The sequence below is a fragment of the Manduca sexta genome, chromosome 17 (genome assembly GCF_014839805.1).
Source record: "Manduca sexta isolate Smith_Timp_Sample1 chromosome 17, JHU_Msex_v1.0, whole genome shotgun sequence".
Lineage (NCBI taxonomy): Eukaryota > Metazoa > Arthropoda > Insecta > Lepidoptera > Sphingidae > Manduca > Manduca sexta.
In genome coordinates, this window is record NC_051131.1 from 2,949,861 (window position 1) to 2,958,996 (window position 9,136).

At 34.4% G+C, this 9,136-nt stretch overlaps 1 long non-coding RNA gene across 1 annotated transcript; it reads right to left on the reverse strand.

Annotated features, from left to right (window-relative positions):
• Positions 1–60: 60 nt before the first annotated feature.
• LOC119189580 lies at positions 61–6,812 on the reverse strand. Its single transcript, XR_005112492.1, has 7 exons — positions 6,667–6,812; positions 5,172–5,330; positions 4,702–4,827; positions 2,681–2,877; positions 2,246–2,328; positions 870–1,109; positions 61–78 (listed from the first exon to the last, which is right to left on the reverse strand). It is a non-coding gene; the product is annotated as an uncharacterized LOC119189580 (long non-coding RNA).
• Between the last annotated feature and the right edge of the window lie 2,324 nt (positions 6,813–9,136).

Consider the following 9,136-nt stretch of genomic DNA (forward strand, 5'->3'; position numbering starts at 1 on the left):
GCGGCTATCGCTGATCCGAAACGGCCCCCGTCCTTAGAGGCCGAGATTAAACGCATCCTTCGGTTCCGTTATGGTATTCTGGAATCAATTTATTTCTTGTTAGTTCACACTCATAAAATTGTATAGATGCATAATGATTTCTTATGTTTACACGTGTACTATGAAACTTTTGACGGATTTTTCACGGTTTTTTATTTTACCCGTTTCGAAGACTTTGCAGTCTTCGTGGTCGCGGGGATCATAAAGGATGATGAAGGGAGATGTAATTAACCAGACTGGCGCAATGATACCGATCAAAGGATACATTTGTCGCTGATCTAATTTATTTTTGAGCTTCACACATCGAGTTTAGTAAAGTGAGTTTGGCATGCCATTTTATTAAAAAACTCGTGTTCCTTGCGATTCACTCCATACATCACGTTAGGTAAAGTAATGTCACTTCGGCGTGCTGTTTGAATAAAAAAGTCGTATTATAGGTGCTAGCTGAAGTTTTAAGCAGATTCATCATTAAACGTTCTGGCATAGTTCACGTCGGCGTTTCGCGCGATTCGATCTTTAATTAATGCTCTTTGCATGTTGGCTCACACGTGCACCGCGACTGAACACTTTCGTCCAATTTGCACATATACTCGCTTCCACCACTGGTCATGACTTGTTTTTTAGGGTAAAAAGCAAATGTAAAATTAAAAAAAAATAAGTATCAAAGATAATTGAGGAAATAAAAAATATAAAATCGCGATAAAATCCGAAAAATAGTTTAATTTTTATGTAAGATAATTGTACTAACTCAATACTTGTGGCTGTTCCTACGCAAGTGTATGTATAAGATAAAGGACATTGTAATGGAATTAAAAACTACGTAAGCTTACCTTATCGCCTCCTATATAAATATAAACTGCACCCTGTTCAGATGTTTCATCGCCATCATTTTGTACGGGAGCTCCTACAATTAATTCTGAATATCCATCTTTATTGAGATCTTCGGCAGCGAGTGCAGCCGCAAACATAGACCCAACCTTTTTATTTACTATAGCAAATGGCTCCCTTTGTTTTTTATCTGTCATAATTGTTAATAATTGTTTATCTTTATTGTATTCCAAGAAACCAACCTAGAAAAAACATAAATATATAAAATATATTATAGCCTAAAGATCTGCTGATTTTGACCTACAGAAAATAGTAAAAAAAAAAAATTCAGACATATTTTATACGTAATAAATATTATTTTATATATATCTTTTACTGGTGGTAGGTCTCTCATATGCGAGAGTACGCCTGGGTAGGTACTATCGCAATGTCTATTTCGGCCACCAAGCAGCAGTGCGTAGTCTCTGTTGTGTTCCGGTTTGAAGGATATTTTACCCAGTGTAACTACTGGACATAATGAGACTTAACATCTCATGTCTCAGGATGGCGAGCGCAGTGGAATACCAAACAATATTTTGAAATTAAAGGTGTTGGATGGTGTTCTACTGTTTATGGGCGGTCGTATCGCTTAACAACAGGCGAACGGCAAGCTCTTCTCGTCATTCAAGCAGCAATAAAATATATATATCTTATGATGCGGCGATAGCCTAGTTGGTTGTGGAACGGACTGCCGAAACGAATTTCCGCAGGTTCAAATCCCAAGGGCACACACCTCTGACTTTTCTAAAAAAATATCTGTGTATTCTTTGTGAATTATCGATTGCTTTAACGGTGAAGGAAAACATCATGAGGAATGCATGCCTGAGAAATTCTATATTAGGAATTTTCGAGGGTGTGTGAAGTCTACCAACCCGCACTAGGCCAGCGTGGTGGACTAAGGCCTATTTCCTCTCAGTAGTAGAGCCCATGCCCAACAGTGGGACAGTATATAATACAGGGCTGATATTACATTATTATTTATTATATTAGAACCCGATTATGATTAGCGTCACTCAGTAACCTCATTGATTGAACGAATATTATAGCAGTTACTTCGCCCTCTATTTATGACGACATCGCCACCACCAGATTGGAGCCTGGCAGTGAAACTCTAAGCTCTATAGAAAGGTCACTATAAAACTGTAATTATTCAAGCATTTACTTTTATTATTATTAGAGATGACAGCATACTAGCAACTTATTCTACTAGTCGATGTCCAAATAGACGATTAGTCGGTCTGCTAGATATTGGAACATGTTTAGAGCTAAATGAATTAGCTAACTAGTTGTGCAAGCCTGTCAGTTTTAATTCAACTGTATAGGGGTGCAAATTTCTTACCTGTCCCGCCATGGTTTCAATAGTCATGCTAAAAGCGTATATAGTCGAGTTTGAAAAAAAATTACCCGCAACTAGAGCGTTTCCTGAAAAATATTAATAAACAAATCAAAATTATTATTTCTCTGTCACACACACATCATCACGCAGTCATCCCCAAAGGGGTATGCAGAGGCGCAACCAGGGCGCCCACTTTTCGCCAAGTGCGTTCCTTCACATGATCTGATAGGGGGCGAGCCAATCGCCATATCGAGCACAAATTCAAAACTCCGGGCTGATACTGAGCACAAAACCCAAGTATCACTTTGCCCGACCTGGGATTCGAACCCATGCCCTCAAAGCGCTGCCGTACCGCACATGCAGTACAACTACGCCACCGAGACAGTTTCTCTGTCAACCCATGCATTATCAAATTCAATAATGGACGAAACAACTTACCAACATTTGTAAATGTACTCATTTTGTATATAATAAATCACGTCTATCGAGCAGCTCTATAAGCGATTTGGAGTCATTCAAAGGGCTCTCTAACGGAACATAAACAATGTCGCCTGCAAAAGATGTCTTCGCGACTAGTATTAGTCCATTGTTCTTGTCAAGTAAAGTGGTCCAGCCGCCACCGCCAAGAAACAAGTCTATCAACAAGGAACAATAGTTTAGTATTCTATATATATGAACAGAGACATTTTGACATTGCGTTATAAATGAAACCACGTACTCGACTTCACCTTTGCTGACGTTGTACCAAAAACTATTCATTAATAACGAACATTTTCACCAAAAAAAATCCAATTTTTTGGATTATTTTGTAGTTTAGAACGAATATGACGTGTGCGTGAATGTATATCTGACTGAAAGTATGATGTTGCCGCTGCGACGAATTCTCTTAAAGCACTAGTAGTGGCATTAAGACGCGTAAAATTAAAATTACTTTTTATTAATATTTATTCTGTTCGAAACTTATACTTTTTTATTTTACGTCTACAGCTCAAGTAACTTATTGTAAAGTGTGATTACCAAGTAGATAAGTTTGTGGTTTCAATTAGTAATGCAATTTCAAAATGACCCTGTATAAGAAGTATCTATCCTATATTTTAATCTGGGAAATAGTATATTTGTGTGTTAATTTCTTTTAAATCTTTTTGGTTATAGGTTTAAATTCTAACAAACCTCCTTCACAATCTTTCACGTTTATTTATGCACTCTATTATATTAATTAGGCGGATTTAATGTCATAGGCGTTCTCTTCCATTCAACCTTAGGGTGGTGCAAAGCAGCGAAACATGTTTCCGAAAGGTAACCCGATACAACATATAGGTACTAAAATTCGTAAATGCGATCTATAAATCGTTCTAATGATAATTATCTCGTTCGTTCCTAGTTGTTTTGAATCCATCCTAAAGTTGTCTGTAAGAAATCCGCCAATAAGACCGCCATTTTTACTTCCCTGTTTGTTCATTATCTCTGTTGTATATTTACTTTTTGTTCTCCATCTGTATTTTGATTTATAAACTTATAATATAACATCATAAGCAACCATGTTGCGAAAAACTTATTTCCTTTTGAGAGCTTGTTTGTTGCGTAAACAGCACTGCGTGAACGTACTTGAACGATTCATTCGGAAAAACAAAATTCAAATGTTAATAAAGGATTTCTCAAAACAAATATAAATATCAAAATAAATTACAAAAATAATCGGTCTATCTAGAATCCGAAATCCGCTTTAATATACTTTTCAACGGAAACTCTCCATGCTGTATAGCCCATTTATAAATGAAGGTTATAGGCCATATAACATCATAATCAACCAAAAATGTTGCGAAAACAGGGAAAATTTATTCCTTTTGAGAGCTTGTTGTTGTTGCGTGCACAGCGTAAACTATGAAAGTTACGCAACAACTAAACGTATAACGGAATTGTTCCTTTTAAAAAGATCTAAACAATATATTTAAAACAAAGTCCTACGCCGCATATGTCTATTAGTTTTTGATGAAATCAAGTATGGAGATAGTTTAAGACCCCGGGAGGGACATAGGTTACCTTCTGTTCCGGGACTATTATCCCGAAAACTCTAGTACGCGGGCGAAGTCGCGAGCAAAAGCTAGTAGCATATATAACGCCTTAACATGTCCATGTTTTCCATATTTAATTAACCTTATTTTGCATGCAAAAACTCTTCGGGTATATTTTATACACATATGTATGATAGATATACATGGTAGACAGTCCTTACTTCTGAAATTTTGCATTTACAAATTTCAAGTAAAGTTTTACTATTCAATGGACAAAATTTCACATCCCAGGTTAATATTGAGCAAAACTAAAAATCAGTTTATCCAACTCGGGTATCGAACCCAAAAATTTAGCATGGCGGTCAAGCCGCAACACAATACCCCACTAAACTAGGTAGCTTTATAAATGCTATAAAATCTATGAATAACTGACGCAAATTATATTACTTCGGGTGTATGCGGCAATTTTGTCCATATCTATATTCAATAGACGACAAGATATATTTTCTTCAATATCTATAATGGTACATTGGAAGACTTTTCCGATGAAATCCTTTCGAGGTGCACCCACAACTGCAACAAATTAATTGATACTTAATTAGCTACGATAGCTCGGTTGGGATTGGAGCGACTGCCGAGACGAATGTCTGCAGGTTCAAAATCCAAAGACACGCTCTGACCTTTTTAGAGTTATATGTGTATTTTTATTTATTATTAGTATCAAAGTACATAAACATTCATTAATTATTCATTAGTAATCTTTATGAATTAGCGCTTGCTTTTACGGTGAAGGTGAAATTTAAAAAATAAAATACACATTGTTCTAATGATTTTAAAATTTCACATAAATTACGAAAGGGTTGTCGATCGCAATCGGATCATATTATGGACCACGCTATTGGTACCTACGTACTTACTTAACTTTGCAGGTATAGTATTCTGGAAACCCATTGAAAATCCAAAATCACACCCTGGTTCGACATCCGGGTTGAGCAATTTTGGCGATATCTCGTGGAAATATAAAACGCTTGCTACATTGCCGATAATTGTCACCAAAAGGCAAAATATTATTGTGTCTGAAAAAAAAAATAGTTCACTCATTATACTTCAATTATAAACACGATATTTCAATTTCATTAGTTCTACAGAATCATTTTGAAAACAATACACTCATTATATTTTCAACTATAAATCCATTATCTAATTTATTTAGTTCTGCAGGGTCATTTTGAAATTGCGTTACTAATTGAAACCACATTCTTATCCTCTTGAAATTAACACTACAATAAGTTACTCTCTCCGTAGCTGTCAATTAAAAATGTGTAAGTTTGAACGAATTAAATATAAATACAAAGTAATATTATTGTACAATGATACACTATCGAAATCTAGTTTTCGGATTTTATATGATTTCTCCCTGGAGTTTGATGTGAACCTGGCGAGAGTGTTTCTGACTGTGTGATGTTGCCGCTGCAACAAATTCTCTTAGGTTAGTAATAACCTAATAGGTTGCGTAAAATATTATTCTAAGTTCAAATTGTAAAAGCGAACATAATAATGATTTCTTATGTTTACGCGAATGTTAAACATCAAAATAAATCTAGAATACAAACTTTACCGCAATTATTTGAGGACGACTAACACCTCAGTCTCCGTGAATGCTGTAGTCTTTGAAACGCCGAAAGAAATTTTATATAAAAAAACCGGATAAAATCCGAAAACTAGTTTTATTTTGATGACAACATAATATAAAGGTAATAAAAACGTAAATTAAATAGCTAATCTTAAATTAATTCATTAAGAATCTTGTATCACTGTTTATACAGGGTCATTTTGACATTGCGTTACTAACTGACACCACATACTTATTTACTTGAAAATAACAATCTACAAAAAGTTACTTGAGCCCTAGATGTAAAATAAAAAAGTGTAAGTTTCGAACAAAATAAATATTAATAAAAAGTAATTTTAATGTTACGAGCCCTAAGCCACCGCTTCTACTCTAAGAGAATTCGTTGCAGTGGTAACATCATACTTTCAGTCAAATATACACCCACGCACAAGCCACAATCGAATTAAACTACAAAATGATAAAAAAATCTGATATCTTAAACCAGTATTTTTCGTGAAAGTATTACTTATTAAAGAATGATTTTTGGCAAAATGTCGGGAAAGGTGAAGACGAGTATGTGGTTTCATTAAGTAACGCAATGTCAAAATGACCCAGTATAGTAGTTATAACCTAAATCGCAAACATATCTAAGTATTTCTATTGGTAGATATGTACTTAAATAATATAATTATATTTCATGAATTGACACATTCAATTATTTACCTCAAATGAAACATCATTAATGAATGATATGACTGTTAATATTCAGAAGAAAAGGGCTAAAGATAATTAATACGTACCACCCATTATATAACTTTATAAGTTATATATTTTTTTAAATATAAGTCACATAACTTCACACTCAACTTAAGGTTAGCTACATTCAAACACAACTAGGAAAATGACTTTATTTCATATAAAAATGACGTCAACCGGTCACCGATTTACCTGGAAGGCAATAATTATATTTTATGGTACGCTATTCGAAAAATAAATGTAGTCCATATAAAAGGAAAAATTATAAAACTTTAAACAAAATGAAAGCCTTATTTAAATGCAATAAAATAAAAGATTACGTGAAATATCAAATGTCCTTTTTCTCGAGTCCGCCCACGTGAGAAAATATTTTCAACATAAAAGTCCCGTTTCATGTTTCCCCGTGAGAAAAATAGTTTACAGCAGTGACGAGTTACATTACTCGTCAGTGCTGTAGACTACTTTTCCTTCTTAATGAAAAAAAATCGGTTAAATAGTTCCTGAGATTAGCGCGGTGGATCAGACCAGCAATTCTTCAGCTTTATATATTAAGTAATGATTTATACGATCCCTGTATTTTATACTGTCCCGCTGCTGAGGGCTGGCTGCTGTACTGATAGGTTTTGGGTCTTTGTACACCATACTCCCTAAGTGCGTTGTCAGACTTCACATAGCTCCGAAATCCTTAATGAGAATAAAGTATGTAAATTTGAAGTATGATTTCCTTCACCATTACAACGAGCTACAATTCATAAACAATAATCACGTTACATCGAGAAGTTAGACGTGTGTGCCTTGGGTTTCGAACCTGCGGATCTTCGCTTCTTGTCCGTTCTGTCCAAGGAAACTATCGATCTATAATAGCTCATTACTTATACATTAATCCACATAAGTAAAAAATATGCGCACAACAAGTATACATAACAAATCCAGAAGGTCATGCCCCTTCTCTCCTGTATTGCGTATACGCACGATTAACAAGCTTTTTATTGATCCAGTGGAAATGTATATAAACTGTGGGATGGGAGGTGCCAGTTCGAGTCCTAGGTTGTGTAACATTTTATACAAACTTGTCTAAAAAGTTTTCAAATTAGTCTCCCATAGGTGGAAGACTGGTAAAAACTGACTCAAATCGTTTCTATAATGTAGAAAGTATTTTGTGCCGTCTACGTGTTGGAAATCGTTTCTGTAGTGTGTGTATTTTGCATCTACATATTGAAAAGAACAAAAATCAACATATTTAACTAAAAGTATACAATAATGTGTTGGTAGTTTGACACAAGGAAAATTATAAGGAACATAATCATTGTGGCATTCGGTAAATAATAGTAATGAGCTATCCGGAACAACAGGAAAAATAAATCGTTTTTAATAAAATATTTCCCGCTTTATTTATAAATGTTGAGTACGCTTGCAATACTTATTCATATCGCAAAAATATTGAATTGTTTTAAAATTTATCAAGGAATAAGCTTGAACTCCAAGACAGAATATAGGTTTTTGTCGCACGGACACGATGAAGTGACTCCACTATACCTGATGGTAAGCGAAAGGGGTCCAAAAGAATAGCGACTGATGAGAAATGATTACCCATCAGCAGTCGCCACAATTATGCCGGCCTGTTGGATTTTTATGAAATTCGGCTCACGTATAGTCTACACCCCAGATAGGTTGATTGATGTTTTATATGGACTACTTTTTAGAAGGTAATTTGCTCCCCGAGGAAATTATTGGGTTTCTAATTTTTTTAACAGATGGCGCTTTTAGATTTGAATGCATAAATTGAATGGAATTTTTTTTCCGGAAATGTACACAATAAGATTTTTTTCTCGGAGAAGCTCTAACACAGGGTCGAATCCACGTTATCTAGGTAAAAATATTTCCAGTAAAGTTGTGAACGTATGTGCCCTTTGGCTTGGGGGCATCTAAAGAATTCCGCCACGGCATCCCGCCTGTCGTAAGTGGCGACTAATTGGGGCTTAGAGAGTTTAATGATTTTTGAAGGCGGTTAAATGTTTTGTTATATAAGGATAAGTCTGACGTGGACAGTAAAACAATCTGCTTAATAATAATATATATTGGACGTTGTTTTAATCTCAAACAGGAAAATATCGCGAACAACAAATATTATTGTATTGAACTGATTAAGCTATTTTTTAAAAACATTAGTCTTGGGTCATTCTAAATAAAGTTTCTGTCAGACGTTGTTTTGTAGAAATGTTTTATTTATTTAATTATTTTTTTTACCGTTTGATTTATTATGTGAATAATAAAAAAAGTTGGAGTAAAATTATTTATCGCTAATTGGTTTTCCAGTCAACATATAAAATTAATTTATAAGTAAAATTAATTAATTTCAATGTTACCTTGTTTCTTTGATCTGGTTATTATTTTTTTGATAAATAACTGTTTGAACAATCGACCCTTAAAGTTAATAATATGGATCATGTTCAAACGCGAGAGATCACACTTTTAAATAAAATGAAAAATATAGAGTCTTAATTAGGCTCAAAT